The sequence below is a fragment of the Patella vulgata genome, chromosome 3 (assembly GCF_932274485.2).
Source record: "Patella vulgata chromosome 3, xgPatVulg1.2, whole genome shotgun sequence".
NCBI classification, from domain to species: domain Eukaryota; kingdom Metazoa; phylum Mollusca; class Gastropoda; family Patellidae; genus Patella; species Patella vulgata.
Window position 1 is genome coordinate 57311351 of NC_065881.2, and position 21684 is coordinate 57333034.

At 30.9% G+C, this 21684-nt stretch overlaps 1 protein-coding gene across 2 annotated transcripts in view; it reads right to left on the reverse strand.

The window, feature by feature from the left end:
* The window catches only part of LOC126814623 (uncharacterized), a 60184-nt gene that overhangs the window by 28391 nt on the left and 10109 nt on the right, over nt 1-21684 (reverse strand). The window contains exon 1 of one of the 2 annotated variants that reach the window (XM_050539897.2): nt 21444-21608. The exons of the other annotated variant lie outside the window; for it this stretch is intronic. The gene's annotated coding sequence lies outside the window, so the exon portion shown is untranslated. Of the gene's footprint in view, nt 1-21443; nt 21609-21684 lie in introns of those variants that run through there. 2 annotated transcript variants of the gene reach the window in all.

Consider the following 21684-nt stretch of genomic DNA (forward strand, 5'->3'; position numbering starts at 1 on the left):
AATGCATACAAATTTGACACAGATTGGACGTTGGAGCGTTCACAAGGTTTAACTAAAGTGAAACAAAGGCCATAACTCTAGAAGTCATATATGAAAATTGTTGAAATTCATTAAGCTTCTTTGTTTTACTAATTTAAATAATGCATATAAATTTCATACAGATCAGATGATAACTTTTGTCGATAGAGTGATCACAAGGTTCTGCAAAGTGAAACAAAGGTTACAAATCAAGAAGTTATTAACGGAAATTGCTGAAATGGGGGTTGTATAAAAATGATGCATGCACTGTTTTTTTTTTTAAAAAAAAACATTTAGAAAACAATGCATGGACAACAGTTATGCAGATTTTTATGAATGTTTGTCTGGAGAAATTTTTAATTTCAATTGATTTGAGCCAGAAGAAATTTTGATACATTTTGTTCTTTCTGAAAGTTATAATAAAACAGGATGTATTGTAGATTGAAGAAGCTGTGAACCAGATGGTCTACCGGTATATATGTGTGTCAGAAAATATTTATATATCTTAACATTAATGGAACAACAATTGGTTATATAGTATTACAAAATACACAGATGTAGTGACAATATGAAAATATCAGATTGTGTAGATTAAAACCTTGTAATGTAATCAACTTTTTCTAGGTACACCATATTTAAACAATATGACACTATTCACTTTCATCTTATGAATGGAATTTTAAAAAAACAAAACACATAATCCTTTGCATAAAAAAATATTCGGTTTTCTATGTTTGTAATGAAATAAGATACAACAAATAAGCAGATTTCCCAATGCACTGACTTATATTTTTATCGTCTTTGATAAAAACTATTCTGATAATTTATGCAATAAACATTACTGACCACATTACAAATCTGAATTTATAAAGCTGTGTCCATCAGAACATCTATGGAAACCACTTCACATAACAACTTTTGTATTCAACCAACTTGGCTGATGACCATTCCCAGAATTTGAATTCAACCTTCATTATGGTGGAATGGTGATATATCTAAACGATTTTTAAAATCAGATAAACAATTGTGACATCTAGAGAATCCACAAGCTAAAATGCGATTTTTCGAACAATCCCATTATTCAGAAAATTACATTTTGATATGCGCGATTATCAAAGAAACCAAGATCTTTGTGATATAAACATAAATTTAAATTTTCATCAGAATCGGATAAAAATTGTGGCCTCTAGAGGGTCCACAACCTGGATATACCATATTTTTACACTATTTGCGTACGAGGGGCGGCCATTTTGTCCGGCAGTTTTAGTCCGATGTTCACGAAATTCGAACTCAACCATCATTAGTGTGTAACGGTGATATATTCACACGTTTCTTTTAAATCGAATAAAGATTGTGACCTCTATAGGGACAAGCTAAAAACACAATTTTTCGTACAATCAAGGGCCATAGTTCTGAAAATTACGATCCGATATGCGCGAATATCGCAAGGAACCAAGATCTTTGGGTTATAAACATGCATTTCAAGTTTTATAAAAATCGGATGAAAATTGTGACCTCTAGAGTGTCCACAACCTTGATATACCAGATGTTTAAACTATTTGCGAACATGGGGCAGCCATTTTGTCCGGCAGTTTTGGTCCAATTTTCCCGAAATTCGAACTCAACCAACATTACGGTGTTACGGTGATATATTAGAAATTTTTTTTTAAATCGGATAAAAATTGTGACCTCAAGAGGGACCAAAAGCTAGAAACATGATTTTCTGTACAATCAGGGGCCATAATTCAGGAAGTTACAATCCCATATGCACAAATATCAAAAGAAACCGAGATCTTAGGGTTATAAATATGCATTTCAAGTTTCATCTATAAATCGGGTGAAAATTATGACCTCTAGAGTGTCCACAAGCTAATAAGGTGATTTTTCGTACAATCAGGGGCCATGATCCATGAAGTTATAGTCCAATACATGCCAATATCGAAAGGAACTGAGATCTTTGGGAGATAGACCTATATTTCAAGTTTCGTCAAAATCAGGTGAAGATTGTGACCTCTATAGTGTCCACAAGCTAAAAACATGATTTTTCGTACAATCAGGGGCCATAATCCATGAAGTTATGGTCTGATACATGCCAATATCGAAAGGAATCAAGATCTTTGGGAGGACAGCATAATATGTCCACATGAAAATGTGGGCGTATAAAAACAATTGGTCAAACAGTATCTATTCAAAAATAAATAAATAACACATCTTATATGGATGTATTACTTTAGCTATGACATTCTGAAATGCTTGTGTCTTCTTTTATATTGTGGCTCCTTCACCACAGTGCATATGAATACAACCAGGATTTAAATTAAGATAATTTCTCTGTTTTACTATTTACTAAAAGATATGCACCTGTGGCACATATCTCACTCATTTCATCAAAGTAGCGTCCGCTCCTAGAGTGTGGTTTTCATGGCAGGACCTTATTTTTGGGTTAATTTTTGCTTGATTTTTCTAGTTATTCCGTTTAGTTCAGATAATCAGGGATATATTTAGGAAACATGTTACCTTGATTAAACCAGTGGGCCTTACACAGATTGACAAAATCTCTCCTAACTCCTAATATCTGGCAGTATTCCTTTTAAAGTACTGATTGGTTTTTCCTTCTAAGCTAAGTACATAAATAATACAGTTTTGTTTGTTATACTCAAGTATACTTGTTTTGTACACATGTAAAGACTGTTTTGTTTGTTATACTGAAATATGCTTGTTTTGTACACATGTAAAGAATGTTTTGCAGTTGATTACTTTATCAGTTGGTGTGTACCTAATTTTCTCTGGTTGAATTACTGTAATAATTGTATGGTTCATTGAGGACCAGTAACATTATTTAATGCTCATGTTATATGTAGAACACACGCAACTAAAAAAAAAACTCAGCACAGAATAAACAGTAGTTATTAATTCAAAATAATATCATGCAAGCCGACATTGTTACTTTTTTAATAATGATTTTTTTTTTCTGTTAAAGATACATTATGTAAGATTGAGATGAGATAAAAAAAGCTGACCATTCTTGTTATAACAGCTCAAAAATAGATAATATAAAATGAAAATATTGAAAATTTCATTCAAATTACTTCATTCTGAGCCAAGTTATCACTGTTGGTAGCTTTGACAAGATGTGTGCATAGTGGTAACCAGGGCACTGGTATATCCGTTACTTAGCCTCACTTTCCCATTTTTAAATTAAATTTTTAAATGACAAACCGTTCTAATCTAGTTAAAATCTTGAGTATCTGATGCCATCAAGGGTTGATTATGGTCTTGTTTTGTTAATAAATGTCTAATTAATAGTTTATATAACATTTCAGGCCTAAAGAAAGACCTGCAATAGGTAGATTTAGCTCTTGCATAATGTATGTTTAAGAACACTTTAAATCATTCTACACACAGACAAACTATCTACTTCGAGAATAGATCTGTGCCCTCCAAAAAATAATATAGTATTTTGTAATGTGGTTCTACTCCGTTTCCTACACTCCATACACTCAAAAGACTAAATAAACCTTTTCAATGATATTAAATTGAAGCAGAATAAATATTGCTAAACAATATTGAAGTATACTTAGTGTTTTAGACTAAAATAGTCCATTTAGGAATTAAATGTCAGTCAACTAGCAGAGCTAATTGTAGACAGACAGTGTAAGTTTAGTATGCAATGTATGGTTCAAAAATAATATGGTGAGTTAAACAATTTGCAAAATGTGGTATCCTCTGCAGACGATATGAAAAACGCCAGCATAACCTGTAAGTCTTGGGTAAAAGCTTTTGTTGGGTCTATTTTATATCTGATTGAACCCAACTAATTGGGAGATTTACCAGAACTGATATTTTGTTTTCCTATTTAAATGTCAAATAATCATGAGTACATTTTAGCGTGGATTAAGGTGTGAAAAATTAGATATTGTCCAAAAAAATGCAAATGGCAATCGGAGGCTTTAACATTTTGTAGGATATATTTATTGAAATGAACTATTTCATTGTGTAATCTAGTGCTTAAACACCTAAAAACATCACACAAATTGCAAAATTTTCTGGAAAGAAGCATACTATACATAAGTAAAACTATGGTCATGGTAGGATAAACTACAGTGTTTTTGGTACTTTTCTTTCAATGTGGTTTGTATTTCAGTCATTTAGATTTAGGCTATGTAAATTGACATCAGTGATATTTGTTTTGACAAGAGACAAGTGAATTTTATCTTATGTTACATCTACATTAATATTGTAATTGTTGCCTGAAACAACATTTTATCTAAAATAAATTTTTATAGAGTTTATCTGTTGAATAAATCAATTATAACCATACCAACACAAGTTCACCTACATATATTGTATATTGTAAATATATTTTATCATTACAAGTACTACAATTATTGTAGGCTACTGTTACCATACTTACATCCAAACACTAATATTACAGAATGGCAAAAGGTATAACTAATATAATAATCTATGGTAAATAAACTTATAACACATTATATAGATTACAGAGTTATCTCATAGACTGTTATTCTATCAAGAAAAAAACACTACAACTTAATACAAAACAATTAATCCCTGTAGAACAAATATGTAATAATAAGATTGGTTACAAGTAAATGAATAAGTGAGCCTATTTTAACAATTTGCTGTGCCAAACTAATCTCCAAGGTAAATACTTGTATTATACAGTAGCTCATATGTGTGCACAAACAGTTCGACTAAACTACCTGTAAATATTCTCTTAAAGGGGCTACATGGTGAATGAAACTGTTTATGTAGTTTTGAGTACAAATAGATTTCTCTCTTTCTTCTCTCATGACTACTATAATTCATTTATTGGTTCAATGGTGGTTTAATGAAGAGAGTGTTATATAATCTAATAAGATTAACTTGCAGACATTGATAAGAGAAACTGATAATGAAGTTCTGATTGTGTTGGACCATGCAGCCTTACATCAGTAAACATCAATCTATTCATCCCATGGTAATTGAGCTTTGCAGACTTGCTCATAATCTAGAAAATAAAATTTGTCTAACAGTAATAGATTTACTAGCTGGCTACAGGGAAGACATTTAATAGAAAATTGTTATTGCTATAATCTTGTCAGACACGACTTGTAACTGATTTTACACATTTCCAATCATATTAGGTCAGAATATCATATTAATAATATCTAATCCCAAGATGAATTATTATAGTTCATACACACACTACTGCACATTTGTCCACATAAGAGCCACTGATAAACATTATATTGAAGTTCCAACAATCATATCAGACATTCAAAGTATGAGGGGACAAACTATTCCTTAATTGTTTAACTTTTAAAACCCATGAACTCTTCTAAATGTTCTAATACACAAATAAAAATAAGCATCTCATCTATATTCTTATTCAGTTTATATAATTAGACCATATAAATGGAAATAACAGTAGCTTGTTAAATTGTCAGAAAGAACAGATATCAAGTACAAATTGATGGATATAAACTTGATCTCCTACAAATTAGGGTACTCATTGTTAAAAGGGTAAAGGACCAATCTAGTTTAACACCTTTATACATAAGTCAAGTCCTAATAAATTATCAGTTTAAACACTTAGGTTATTGTGTTCTGTTTCTGAAGAAAGCTATCGGTTGTTGTAACCAACATTATAAGGTTTGTACAAGATTACCATTATATATATATACAAGAAACTGAAAATTTAGAAGAAACAATTTAAAGATGATGACAAGAGCATTGTCACTGAGTGAAAATAAAATGTCCCACCATACAAATGATGGAATTGCACATGTAGTGGCAGCTTTTGTTCTTTGTAGTACCACATTTTCAGATGTGCTACAGTTATTGATGAAAGAGAACTGAAAAAGGTAACCTTCAATGTGCATTAGTTATGGAAATCTGCTGCAATTTCATAATTGATGATAAAAAAGGAATCAATTGATGAATAGCTACACAAAATATTAATATTCTAAACACAAAAATCATAATATCAATAATAACTAAATTCCATTAGTCAACGCGAAAGGAAAGTTTTATTAAAATTCCAAATAACTGGTATTTCCACAAAAGAGAAAAATAAAAAACCCATCTCCATGGACCATCATCACTGATCAGCAAATCAGTAGCAGGTTGTGAACAATTAATGACCGATTACAGATTACAGTCCGAGAGCCAGTTGGGAATGATAGTTTGAACCAGCACATAGTTTAGATAGGCAGGAAAAGTCCCAAGAGACACAGCAGATCAACAAGACTCTGTTAAGTGTCTGGCCAAAAACGTTTTCTTTTTATTTCGCCCAATGTTACAGTTCTTTTCCCTTCAGTTCAGGCTATCTTTACCCTTTTATTTGATCATCTAGATCAACCTTACCGTGTTGAACCAGTGGTTGCCAGGCAAGATACGCCCACATTTTGTAAGAATTAGATAGAGAACACGCTAAAAATAAAAGCGATTTTTCATACAATTAGGGGCCATAATCCAAAAAGTTATGGTCTGAAGTGCACAAATATCGAAAGGGACTGAGATCTTTAGGACATAAACATATATTTTCAGTTTCATCATAATAAGATGAAAATTGTTACCTCTTAGAGTGTCCACAAGCTAAAAATGTGATTTTTCGTACAATCAGGGGCCATAATCCATGAAGTTATGGTCCGATAGATCCAAGATCTTTGGGAGATAGACCTCTATTTCAAGTTTAGTCAAAATTGGATAAAAATTGTGAACTGTAGAGTGTCCGGATGGACAAGGGCGACGGCATAATACGTCCACATGAAAATGTGGGTGTATAAAAATTGTTACATACAGTTGCTATCTGTATTTTTAAAATTTTTTTAAATACAACAATAGATATAAAATATATAATTATTGTTTTATAGTTAATTTTACCGAAACAAAACGTTGATGGGTGGGGCTACTTCTTCTGAGAGGGAGGTCTTGAAATATCAACAATTTGTACAGACTATATCATATGCATTGAAAGTGTCGTGCTGTGTCCATATGTAGTCTGTATAATAAGCTATAGGTGAAAGGAATGCTCAGATACAGATCTAAAAAACATGAGCCACTTACATATTATACCACTGTTTTTACACTACTGTGTTCCACAGTGAAATATAAGTTTAAAATCTACAATATCTTGGTGGTTTATATATTGCCCATTTTACAATGAAGTTTGGTAAATGTAGTCGGAGAGAGTGGGTCGTGGGCAGTTATTATTGTTCTTAATGTTCCATGAATTTTAAAGGAGCTAAATCACTAATATTGACACAACCTAGAAATTGACACAAATGGGTCGCAAACTCGCAACACATATAATAATGTACATTGTAATATGAATGTATATAAACTGACTTAGATTCAATCGGTTCAGTTTTTACTCCAATTTGAAATCAATTATGTTCGGCGAAATACGCCAGAAGTCTCAATCAAATGGCAATCGCTAGCGTCTGGATATTCCAGTCTACACCGATAGTATTTATAGCGAATGCTCTCCAGATAAGAATATGGTGTCACCATTCACATGACTTGTGGAATATGTCTAGCCTCGTTCTTCGAGTCCCTTGTTACAAATTTTGCCGAAATGCAAATGGTACACAATTTGTGTACCAATGGTAAAATGTTTATTTTGTCTTAAGTATTGGATATCAGAAGCCCGTTTTCCGGTAAGATCACAACATCAATGTTGATTTAAATTGACAAATAATTTGTATTTTGAATTTCGAAGACTTTAGATCATACTGAGTTAGAGACTTATAGCTACTTTAAGCAGGTGGATACTTATCAGAGCCGGGCAGTTATTACATCCAATATGGCAAAAATTACATTGTGTTTCATTATATAGCTATTTCAGAATGATTTTTGATCATGTTCATTAGACCAATACAACATAACATTGATTGCCCCTAGGGGAACATACTTCTGAATATTCTTTTACATTGTTATACATTATTAAATTGTACATTCATGCATAGAAGCAAGACAAATATTTGACTTAGAAGTCAACTAATGGTGGAAGTGTTTTATTACTCCAAGAAGCTATTTTCATCTACCAGTAGTTAAGTAAAAATCAGAAACAATCATATCTTTTAGTATCAAAATGAATTTTAAATGACATATTCATATTACATTCTATGATGAGAGGAATTAATTAAATTGGTCAGGACAGCAGAGAAATAGATGTGTCATCATGACCAACAAAAAGATTAATCACCAGCTTGGCTATACATGGTATAAATTATACTTTTTGAACAAAAATTAAGATCACACAGCTATATATGTGACCTCCACAAAATGATGTTTTAAAAAGAGTAAGTACACCCTGCCACACATATATCACTCATCACTACTTGTAGCTTACTGCCGGAGTTCTGACTTTGACAAGGATAACAGAAGCAGAAGAATACAAGGTTCAAGAAATCATCGAAAGAAAGCCACAACAAATCCCAAGGGATCCCTAAGTTTTTTTACTTGGGTACCAAACTGGGCATCAACTTCAAAATTACAAATGTTTTACTGCTTCTGGTGTGTGCCCTTGTCAGCTGTGCAGGATGCATTTGCAATTTGATGCAGAGTATGGTGAATGGAAATACCATTGTCTAAGCAAAATTTACCTCATAGCTTTCTCGGTCGGCAATTTTTCACTCTCCATAATTTTTTTGTATAGCAAACGACCTTAATTTGAATAGTACATTTTTGTTATCTTAAGCCCCACCCCACCCATGTTCCTGATGCAACGACCAGGAGTTTTACAACAGCTACATAGTTATGGCGAGATCTAGGCTTCTATTGAAGATGCACCCCACCCATAGACCCAAAAAGATCTTTATTGGCCTCATTGTATTTCATGATCTATATCCATCTTCAACCAAAAGACATACATGTATATGTACATATTATATCTGTACATGAAAAAATCCTTACATCCACATTAATATAATTTTCTGGCCTATCTTTCTTGTTTATAATCCAACAAGAATGACAAATAAATCCACAGATCTATCATATTTGCCACAAAAGAAAAAAGAATTTGTCATTGACAAATCAATGTATTTGGTAGTAAAGGTATATAAAGACAAGTCAAAGGATATAAGCAATCCTAGCATGAGCACAGATTTGTCATACTGCCAGTCAATTTGAACATCCACAGCATGTCATACATGTATATGTCATATGATTGTTACAAAAAACTGTCTACATATATGACTGACCACTGAAGTTACCGGTAATAGTTATTTGTAATATTAGCTAAACAAGCTAATGTTGCTGCTAACATTGTTTTAAAACTCATTCATTTCAAATTCATTATAATTTATTAATTAGTATATCTACTAGAAATATCTAATTATATCAATAAATAATAGCAGTGGGCATTACAGGCAAAACCATAACAACCAGCTGAACCTTGTCTACTGAGAATAAAAGCTATTTTTTCAAAAATTCATTTTACCATTAGAGGTACAGATTGATGGCATCCATATCATAAAATTTAAAGCAGGTTTAGAAGAGTGAAATAGTTTACTTTTTACATTTCAGTTTGTCTTAAGTTACTTTATGCAGGCTGGTATTCATTCAGTAAATTAAAGTCATGGGGCAGAGATCACAAAATCACTTGCCTTCTACTTATTACACCCAATTACTTTCAGACTGATTTCAATAATGTAAAAAAATAAAGCCATGAAAATATTTCTGGATGAATCTTTGTTATGTATATCATCATATCAGATTACAAAATATGAACTTCTACTTTTTTAGCAAAATACAAACAATCTATTCAAATAAATAGTTTTAAATATTATTTCCCTGTTTCGTAGATCTTATCCAAAATATCAACCCATAATCTAAAATTGAATTACTTTTCTTTTAAAAAGTGCAATATTGGCATTAATGCTGACATACATATATCTAAACTACTGACAGAATATCACCAACAAATATAACAACTTGTGAGGTTGTTAGTTAATTCAGGAACATTTTATTTCACGAGATGGATTCATCTAGAGAATATTGGCTCCAAGGAGCCATGTAATTTTAATGAACAATTATGAATGAACACCACTCAAGTAAATTCTTACCTAGTTTTGTTAGTTATTACAAGCAGTTCATGAACAGATCGGTTACTAAGGTGTACAGTGACTATTACAGTCAGAATAATACATGCATACAATCAGACAAAAATCTACAACAGATCCTACAATAAAGATCATCCTGTATAATATTTTCAACATTGAAAAAATCAACAAAACTCAATCCTTCAACAAAATCTAAAAATTTGTTTTAGAACTTCTTGTGTTTGGAATATAAATTTCCAGGGAAAGTCATTGTGTTGATAATCATACTGATACTATATGCTAATGGAAATATTTTTTAAAGGTGCCAAATTTTCATACCTGGTGCCATTAGCCATAAAATTTGTAAAGCAATGGAACCATTGTTAACATGATGTTAACAAAAATGTACATAATATATTTATGCTTTTGAAAATCTTTACTACCTATAAAATGACATTAATATTAGTTTCAAAATAATTCTTAGTTCACCAAATCTATAAAATGCTGTTTTGGTTTTTTTTTTAACTTAGAAGCTCATTTGTTATAAATGCAGAAAATTTATCTTTTACATAAACTTAAATACTGGTGTTATATGTTGATGCTAAAACTTGATCAAATTTAACAAGCATCTTATCAGTTTTATAAGTTCTGCTGAAAAAAACTCCCACCAGTCTTTACAATTATAATTTGTTTTTAGATAATAAATATGATGTGTGGCCAAATCTATATTTGCCAAAAGCTAAACAGGTATATGTGGAATTCAGTGCTACCTGCAGATTGTTTACTGTTATTTCATGTTTAGAGTTAAGTTTTCAGAGAAATTCACTTTGAGTTAGTTATAAATACATATGTATTTAAAAATATGAGCCTGTTACACTAAATTTAACCTTTTATTTAATCATCATAATTTCTTATCGAATAATATAGCCTGATAATAATCAAAAATTATTTTCAAAATGTATAATTATATTCTTTGTTTGTAATTCGAATAAGACGGCTTTCTTTTTTTTTTTTTATTGAATACAGAAAATAAGATATTCATTAATACAAACCTTAGCTATTGTAATCTTCATATGTATTATGAAGGATGTATAAACATAAATATTATCAATGTTTTCTCTCGAAGAAAGAATGCTAACTATTTTGTCACATAATATATACTACCTATAATACAAAAACATTGAAATAATTCACTTGATCTTTTACAACAGGTGTCTAAAATTTGAAATCTCAACCTGTTGATTCTGTACACACACTATATTATACTGAGACACAATGTAAATCCCCACTTTTATAAACAGATGATTGTAAATCCCATTTGCAAGATACACTTTAATCTTGCAATTCTGAATATAGGAATATAAAACGTAAGACTGATATTTTCAGTATCGCGTACACGCACCACAGAACAATTCTCTTAAAATAAAAAAAAACAGAATGGGAAAGTTGAAAATCATGATGTTATAGTTCTGTGGAATATTCAACGATCTACCAAGGTGGACACCGGAATATCAAGAACATGCTATTGTGTTAATTCAGGAGGGCATGAGTACCAGCTAGAGCCACTGGAAGCATTACTTCCAGTACATTATATAGATAAAGTCATGATAGGAATTTGAATAATATGGATATTTTAAAACAGTCTGTAATCTATCTTTTTATTCTATTATACTGTCAATTCATTCATGTAAACTTACAAATTAATGCTTTCAAAGTTCTAGACATTCTAAATTAGATTCTTAAAATTGTGTATGCCTATTTACTCAATTTATAAGAAAAAGTTGGAAATAAAAAAAGCTAACTCTTGAAAGACACGCTATGCAAAGATCAAGCCATAAGTGATTTTTATCTATCATTCTATCTATGGAATGAAAATATAATTTTAGCTGGGGTTAGGCTAACTGCAAATATATTAGCTCTAATTAATTGTGATAAATATGCAAGATAACCCACTGGACCACCAATTGGTACAGATCCAACAGTCATAGTTTATTTCTACTTGAACATGTTTTCAGTATTCTAGAAAATAAAACTAATTATCAGCTATTTTCTCTTAACATGTAGATCTGTGATGTTTATCATCATTTTTATCTATATTTATTTCCTCAAGGTACTGCTTTGATTAAATATTTTTTAAATTACTAAAGTCAGTCCGAGAATCTTCACTTGTACACAGGCTCACATGCAGTGTTTCTTGATAATAGAAAATCACCTATTAATCCATAACAATTTCAACAAACATGGGAATATGTCCATTATGTTATTGATGCGAAACGCACATAAACAATAATTATAAATTTATATTCATATATGATATTTACATTAATGAATGCATACAATGCCACCATGTACACAATTATTATCTCCTGTTCTAATAAACTTCAATTGTACAAAAATATGTATTTCTCTTGTACCCCAGTTTGACATTTTGTCAGGTATCTGATATTTGGTAGTACCATACTTGTGAGCCCTCAAAATATAGATAACAGCCAAATTATTGGAGAGCCAAAAAGGAAAGTCACTTTTAAAAAAAAGTTACTTAAGTACAATCGGAGTTCCATACTTGTGAGCCCTCAAAAAATAGATAACAGCCAAATTATTGGAGAGACAAAAAGGAAAGCAACTTTTAAAAAAAAGTTACTTAAGTTAAATTGGATATTCCTGGTAAACAATCATTCTCTTGGAGTTTTATGTTAGACCTGATTAAATCTAGCTGTAAATATAACCTTTGTGAGATTACAATCAGCCTGTTGTTGATGTCAATGAGCACCTTCTAACTGTCATTTAAGTCTGATGATAGAAGAGGTTAGTGCCTACAAGAATATGGTGGATCCAATCTATTTGATGAAGACTTGTCTTTCAGTCTTTTAACAATATACCATAAAGAGCAGACAATCTCTACTAATAACGATTATTGTAAAAGATAGGATATAGAACCCAACATCTTAAATCTTAAACAGTCTCTGTATAATCACATAAAGGAAACAAAATAGCCATGCAAGACTTGTCTCATATTATCTCAGGTGAGATAATTGTTGGCATTGACTTATAAATGGATAGCCAATAGTTATAAGTAATAACATATTATTACAACATAAGCATAACTATAATTTTTGACATTAAATGCAATCGAGGACAATTTACAGAAATAAACTCTATTTACTTTAAAGTAGCTAACGATTCATTAATTTGTGTCAATTTCTAGGTCCCAAATATTAGCGATTTAGATCCTTTAAAATAAACCATTTTTGAAAAGTGTATTGAAAATGGGATGGCATCTCACAATTTATCAACAGAATTAACCCTCTTTCAGGAAATTTGAATTAAATGTAGATTACCTAACTTTGATCTGGCTTGATGAAATACTTTAGCAGGACACCATTTATTTATCATAATAAAAATTAACCCAAATAAATCATGGAAATATTTGGTTTGAGTTAGCGCCTGTATAAATTCTATTAACTAAATTAGGTAGCCATACATCACAAGTCATGTATATCTATATAATCAGAATGTAATTAGCTATCAGGCCATAACCCGGAGCAGAAGGCAACTTATTCACAAATGGAAAAGATCATGCTTTATCTAGACCACCCTACTTGTAAGTAAAGGCTGGTGTTAATACCTATAAGAATTTAAGACATATTATGACAGTAAAATAACTCGTTAATGAATATTTAAAAGATCATAAATCTGAAAGAAATGAAACCATCTAAACAATTGGAATAGACATAGCTCAATGTGTTAGTCTGTTTTTCCGGAGAATATAACACTAATATGCTATTCTATGACCGACATTTATGTCAATCTAGTTTAAATATATAGGTGATCATTAAGATAGTTTAACTTTGTCATCTGAATGCAAAGGTGGGGCAAATAAACCAGTTTAATTAAAGGGTTTATTTCCCCAAGCTGACATATCTTGGTCATCTGAATAGCTTAAAACTCATACACAGGTCATAATTTTATGGAATAGAATTATGGTTTTATAACTGGCTGACATTACAAGTAGACTTCTCTACTCTTTATATTAAACAAACATTATATATGCAAGAGCTAATTAGCCTGCCTATTGCATGTCTTTCTTTTGGCCTTAAATGTTATATAAACTATTGATTAGACATTTATTAACATGACAAGACCACAATCAACTATCGATGCCATCTGATGAGTCCGATTTTGACTAGATTTGAATCTGATCTGGTAATGATTAACCGTAAAAATGGATAATCAAGACTTTGTTTATTATCGTAACAATGACAAACGAGTAATTTGACTGAAAATTTTAGCATATTCCCATGACATTATATATTTTTATACGCCCACATTTTCATGTGGACGTATTATGCCGTCGCCCCTGTTTGTCCATCCGTCCATCCACAATTTTTTTGTGGACACTCTTCAGGTCACAATTTTTATCCGATTTTAAAACTAAACTTGAAATATAGGTTTATCTCCCTAACACCTTGGTTCCTTTCGATATTGGCATGTATCGGACTGTAACTTCGTGAATTATGGCCCCTGATTGTACATAATATCGCATTTTTAGCTTGTGGACCCTATAGAGGTCACAATTTTTATCCGATTTTGTTGAAACTTGAAAGGTAAGTTTATAACCCACAGATCTCAGTTCCATTCAATATTCGTGCATATCGGACCATAAGTTCCTGAATTATATCCCCAGATTGTATGATAAATCACGTTTTTTGCTTGTGGACCCTATAGAGGTCATAATTTTTATCCGAATTAAAACAACTTTTGAATATATCCCCGTTACACCCTAAGGATGGTTGAGTTCGAATTTCGTACAAATCGGGCCAAAACTGACAAGACAGATTGAATTTTGTAACTTCCTGCTATGGTTCCTGATTTTTCGAAAAATCGCATTTTTAGCTTGCACAAGTTTTTTTTTCAGATTTTAAAAACCGTTTAAATATATCACCATTCCACCATAATAAAGGTTGAATCCGAATTTCGGGAAAATCGAAATGAAACTGCCTGACAAAATGGCCGCTCTTTGTACACAAATTGTGTAAAAGTATGCAATATGAAGGTTGTGGACCTTCTAGAGGTCACAATTTTTATCCGATTTTGATGAAACTTAAAACATATCTTTATATCCCAAAGATATCAGTCCCTTTTGATATTTGCGCATTTCAGACCATAACTTTCTGGATTATTGCCCCTGATTGTACAAAAAATCCCGTTTGTTTTTAGCATGTTCTCTATCCATCTCCTGCAAATTGTGGCCGTAATCTGCCTGGCAGTCGCTGGTTAACTATTATAGCGAGAACTGTTAGGTCTTTACCTAATCTTTCATAATGTTTTTTAAGCAATGACAAAACATAAAATATGTTGGTACATTATATACATGTAAAAACAATACTTATTTTATGATGACCAATCAGATATTTACAATTGCCCGCTTCAGATAGATTAGGGTATGCAATGCATCACCTTTTGTGGAAATTTGCAGTTTCATGCAGGATATAATACGCCTGTGTAATTATATATAAACTCTAACGATGGGTGTCTCCTTGCTTTAAATTACATGCATTTTTATCTAACTTAATTATATATCTAAATAATGAAAATTGTTATGATTGTTATGAAATATAGAGAATCAATTTCAACTTCTGGAAAATCTGCCCTGAAAAAGTCATCTTTAAAACAACACTTTTATGGGGTATTTAGGACGACCTATTTGTCATTCAAAACACGAAATATATTGCATCTTTCAAATGTATAAATGCAGTTTAGCTGTAACTGTTTATTATTACTTTTTTTCTTACTTTAATGTAAAAATTGTGAAGATACTGTCTTGTGAATCTTAACACAAAGTAGTTTGTTGAGTGATTTATCTTCACCCCTTTTAACTGTGAATTAAAATAATGACCTAGTAAATTACACAATTAGTTTCTGCTGTGAGGTTTGTCTTAATAAAGAGAAAATGAATTGGTCATTAACTGCGCCCAAATGATTATCTTCTGTTACATACTAGTTTTTTTACTAAAGAGATCTGATTTATGGTGAAGATCTTAAAAAAAGACCACAGTCTTTCTTAGCACCATTATAAAAAATCATTTTATGATGTAAATATATCGCAAGAATAGCTTTGATAATGTACTCAGGATGTTTAATACTCGGCTAAAGCACTGAAATCTATGAAATGAAGCCATTAATTCTTGACATCTGCTACCAATAATAAAGACAAGAAGTTTGATCAGAGAATAGAAAGATAGCAACTGGACACAACTAGAAGGGATATTGACTGTGTTGTCATTCTAAATACATCATTTTGAGACCAAAGGTTTCACTTTATTTTTCAACAAAAATTGAAAACAATACTTCAATGTAATGTGTAGCTTTCCATTTGACCTATTTTTTAAACAAATAAATTGATCATGATTGTGATATCAGTGGTCATCAAGAAAATGTTTGAAAGTGGAAATTATTAAGCAGACAGTTTTTGTCCTTATTAGAAATAGGACAACAATTAAGTTGCTTTAGAAATATTGTTTGTTATGATTAAGTTAAAGAGGCATTATCACCAAATATAATTAATTATGAACAATATAATTATGCTCCATCATGACTTTGTCTAAAAAAACCTGTGGTTACCGACATTACCGTATTAAAAATCCAAGCACTGACTTACTGAGGAAAAGGAGTATTTTGTGTAAGCATTCATTGGAAACAAGTAAAAAAGATTGGTCTCAAACATCCCTCATGTGAATGTGTCATGCCAAATCAAAAATTTGTCTTAACTTCCGTAAATATAATATATTTAACAGAATATAAACATATTTCTGCAATACGCGTCTTAACAAAACTATACTATAAATCTTGTTACAATAAGAAAAGCCAAAAATACATTTTTGAAAAGCAGAAGTAAAAATGACTGTTAGAAGTGTCAATAACATAATGCTAGTAATATTTACCTTTAGCAGACAAGCAAATACGTCTGGTAGAAAAAATCAACAATTAAAGACAAGTTGTCAGTTGTATTATAAGTTTACTAGATGACAATTAGAGACTGTAACAGGAAATAACAAAACTAAAAAACAAATAACACAGCGTGGTTCCTTCTAACACACACAGGATTAGACATATTCTTATAAAGAATGGTTCAGCTAAATTTCATCCATTTGCTTCACCAAAATGCATGTACATCTTTTGCAAATTGAAAATATTTTCAAGTCTAATTTAGGTAGATTTTTACAGTCTACTCAGATAGTAAATCTGACTCTTCTGTTGTTTGCTTAGTGCGGAACCTTTTAGTCACCCAACCACCCTCAATTGACTGAGAGAAGGCCAAAGAGACATGTACATGACTTTAAAGGTGTTAAGATGGGAGGTGTTAACTTAAATGTTACCTAGTACATTTGGTCAATCCAAGCTTTATAGTACTGGAACATTGTTAACCCTTTTACTAGTGGGAAGTGAGGTGGAATTAAATGTCAAATACTAGATTAACAACATTCTCGAGGATCAAACATGTTTTAGAAACAAATCATAATAGATGGCATACTTTCACTCTTTCTCTTGTATATTCTTCTATTTGCTTGTGAAGATTAAGTTTAGACACATTGAACCTATTACATACACTGGACTAAACAGTTTAAATACATTTGGATTCATAGTCTACTGTTATTACTGTATCATTATCAGTGATCAAAAGAGACCTTGGCAAGTACATTTATTATACCTTCGTTCTGACATATCCAAGTACTTGAGAATATAATATCTATATTCAACACATTTTTATTTGTATATTTTATTCTTTCAATACATATCAGTATATAATAATGGTGAATTAATATGCCTCCAAAGGCATGATTTTGAAAGGCTACTGAAAATAGGCATCATAAATAAGAGCATTCTTTTATCACCCACTTGCTAAAAGCTGAAGAGTCAACAACTAATTCAAAGATATGTTCCAACTTGAAGACCCAATATAAATGAAGCCAACCAACACTTACATTATATATATGTTAAATCAAATCAGGGCCAACAAAAAGTATTATGTACTTTCTAATTAATTATTATTGAAACAAATATTACAGATTATAGATACAATATTCATAGGAACAAATAGAACTGGGCGTGTCAATTATCAGAAAATTGCCAAGGTATATCATATGCATGAAATATATTACCATGACCCCTGTGTTAGTCGGGAATTTAGATTTTTTTTCTATGGAAAAGGGGAGCATTTGTGCCTTTGCCATTGTAGTTACTGTACATGTCATAATCCCATCCATATATTGAAAAATAAGGACCCCTTAGGATATTATTATATTATTAAAATATTCTTTTGGAGACATGTTATTATAGAAATAAGCTTTTCAGAGAGAGAAAAATGGGGTTTCAACGAAGACATGTAACTCGATAAATGTCAATAACAAGTTCAGATCCAGGAAATTTGTATCATTTTTAGGAGGATGACCAATACCATTTTCTGCTTCAAAAGTATGCCTTGGCATAAATAACATTCTGTTAAATTAAAGAAAGTTGTTTATACATGTATTAGTTTATAAGCAAGTGTAATGTAATTCAGTATAAATTTTCCATTTACCAAGCTTAGGATTTTATGAAAGACCAATCAATATTTTATTACCAAATAAAGATCAATGTGTCACCAATTTTATCAGAGAGAGATTATAAATAGGACATTTGTTACCATATTGAATTTAAAAAATATATAATCTCTAAATCCCTGCAAGTTAACTGCCTGGAGATTAAATCATGATATATCAACATCAGACGTGACTGTAATGATAACCAAGTGTAAATCAGATAGACTGTCATCCTCCCAATCAGAGCAGCGTAAAATTCAACTATCTATTCATTCAACCTTAAATTTCAAAGTGGTCCCATTGTCCTGGTCACAATTGATCCAGTTTATTTATTGTTAGTCGATTCAGTAACCAGATATCAGTATATTGATAACTATGATAGAGACTTTATGCTTAATTAAATTTGACTTGAGGATAAAATGGACAAAAATAAACTCTAATGATTTTTTCCTTACATAACTAAACATAAATCTTTAAGTTTGCTATTGAAAAACCGCCCAAAGGAGTGAAGCATAAACTGTTGTGGAGATAACATCATTTTAGCTATACAAAGACTGATCTTTTTTTCAAAAGGGTGAGAAATGACCGAAGTTGAACCGTATACAAAAACACACTCACATAAGTATACATGCTTTGTCAATTTCATACTCAATACTCTACTTAAATGCAGCCTTTTACATACAATTGGTACATGTAGAAATCTACAGTTTTACATTGTTGTTGTTCAAGTTTTTTGAACTCAAAGAGCCAGGATCCTCTGGGTAGTGTATGGTATCTATCTAAAAGGTCAAGTATTTATTTTTTGTATAATTTTAAAAGCAAAGAAATGAATACACTTCTGTCACCAATTATATATGTTAGCCTATTGTTTAATAAACGCTATAAGGCTGAACCTGTCTAATTTGAGTAAATACAATTATTAGAAGGTTGAATGGTAGTCAACCCTTCATAAAAATAAAACTAAGATTAATTAAAAAGCTAATATATTATTATCACAAGTTTCATGAAAGGAAATTGAACCTTTTAGTGTCTTTTATAAAAATTTGTTTTATTAGCATGCCGGACCGCATTTAATTAACAGGAACTTGCTTTATGAACAGGAACCTGTTTAATCATGCCTAAAAGCCACCAAGACAAAACAAATATCTATATGAGTAAATTGTTTATTATGAGGCTGGCAATAAAGTGAAATGTCAACAAGTTTTATTTGACATCTGCTAACAGACTTCTAGCCAATTTCCACACCTAATCTCCGAAACATTATATTATTGTTTGTCTATTTATAAAGTCATAGGTTTGGAATCAATATTAAGATTTTATATTTAACAAAAAACATCTCTATCCCAACACTGGTCACAAAATAGGTATAAGGGGATCATTTTATTGTTTGTCAATTTATAAACACATAGGTTTGAAATCAATATTAAGATTTTATATTTTCCAATATAGACACGAAAGCATCTCTGGTCACACAGTATATAAGGGGATCAGGTTTGGTCAAAAAGTTTGTTTTGGAATAGGTGTGCCAAATTGATCAGAGTGAGGTTAACACAAAAGTGCAAAAAATATTGAAGAATAAAATATATGGGGTTAAATGTCCTGATTTTAACAACATTCATGCTAAACTAATGTTGCATGGAAACTATAGCTACATACTCTAAGATGTGTGACTAGTACTAGCTCTTTGCTGACTACTTCAAAAATACCAAATGAAAATGCATTATTTGCAACATTTTCTATTTTTGGCACTGTAACAAAATACTGTTTAAAAATTGTTTCTATTTAAAAGAGTAAATTATATAATCTTGTATATAAATACATGTAAATTAATAATATGTTGTGTGAATCATAAAATGAAAACATAGATATAATTTTATGGGGGAAAAAAATCTTCAGGTGAATGCCATATACATTATTCTTATCAGCTGATGAAAATCTCCAAATATTTGTGATAACTTATATCATCTTGATATTATTTAGAGCATGCTATTCAACTTGGCTTTATAGCTAACTTGGCTTTTCGATTTCATTCCTGAAGAGTTTACATGCGGTTAGGTGCTAAAGTGATTTTCTCATTTCGTATAACTTCCAATACATGAACTTATAAATATATATTATTTAGAGAATGTTTTTCAACCTATCTTTATAGCTATCTTGTGATTTTTAATTTCATCCCAATCTGGTACGGTGGCATATCTAGAGTTTGTACTGTGCATCCCTCCCCTCGAAAAAAGTGGTGTTCACTTGAAAAATAGTACTGTCTAATATATCCTCCTTCTGTCCCAGCAGAAAAACAACTTGTTTTTTAATGCAGTGGACTAAAATTTCCGTTCCAAATTGGATATCTCAGTAATACAATATAGTCTTAACTCCTGCAGTCTTTACTTATATGTTAATAGTAACAGTACTTAATTGTCAGGAATCAAGTTTTTCTATCCACTTTCAGTGGATAAATTTGTAATATTTTTTTTTTATTTTTCTAAAAATAATGAAATATCATAGTTTATTTATTAGTTCTAACGAAAGTCTTGAAAGAGAAAAGAAATTTTCTAGTCATTCCTTTTGAGCAATATCAAAATGTTTTGTTTTATAATTCATTCAGTGAAGAAACATGAAAAATATTTGAAATAGTAAAGCTCTTCAAAACATAATGCTTTCATGCTTAATTTAACAATAAACAAAGAAGAACATTGTCCATTTTCCATTTCATATTAAAAAGAAATTAATATCATAACCATTCAAAAGTTCAAACAAAAAGTGTTTAATTTGTGGTTATTATAACAATAAATCATAATACCTGTAAATATGTTTTAATTGTCCAATCTGTTTATATAAGTTACACTACTGCTATAATAATTTCCAACTAGTAAAATAATATGAAGAGGTGAGCAGTAAATCTACACTATAGTATCATTAATAACCCTATCAGTACAGTGAACATACAGCTACTGAAAGTGTGAGCCCATGTACTCACTGTTTGTGGTCTTCATCATCTCTGTGTATTCAATAAGTCAGTATGAAGCCCTTTATATTGTAGC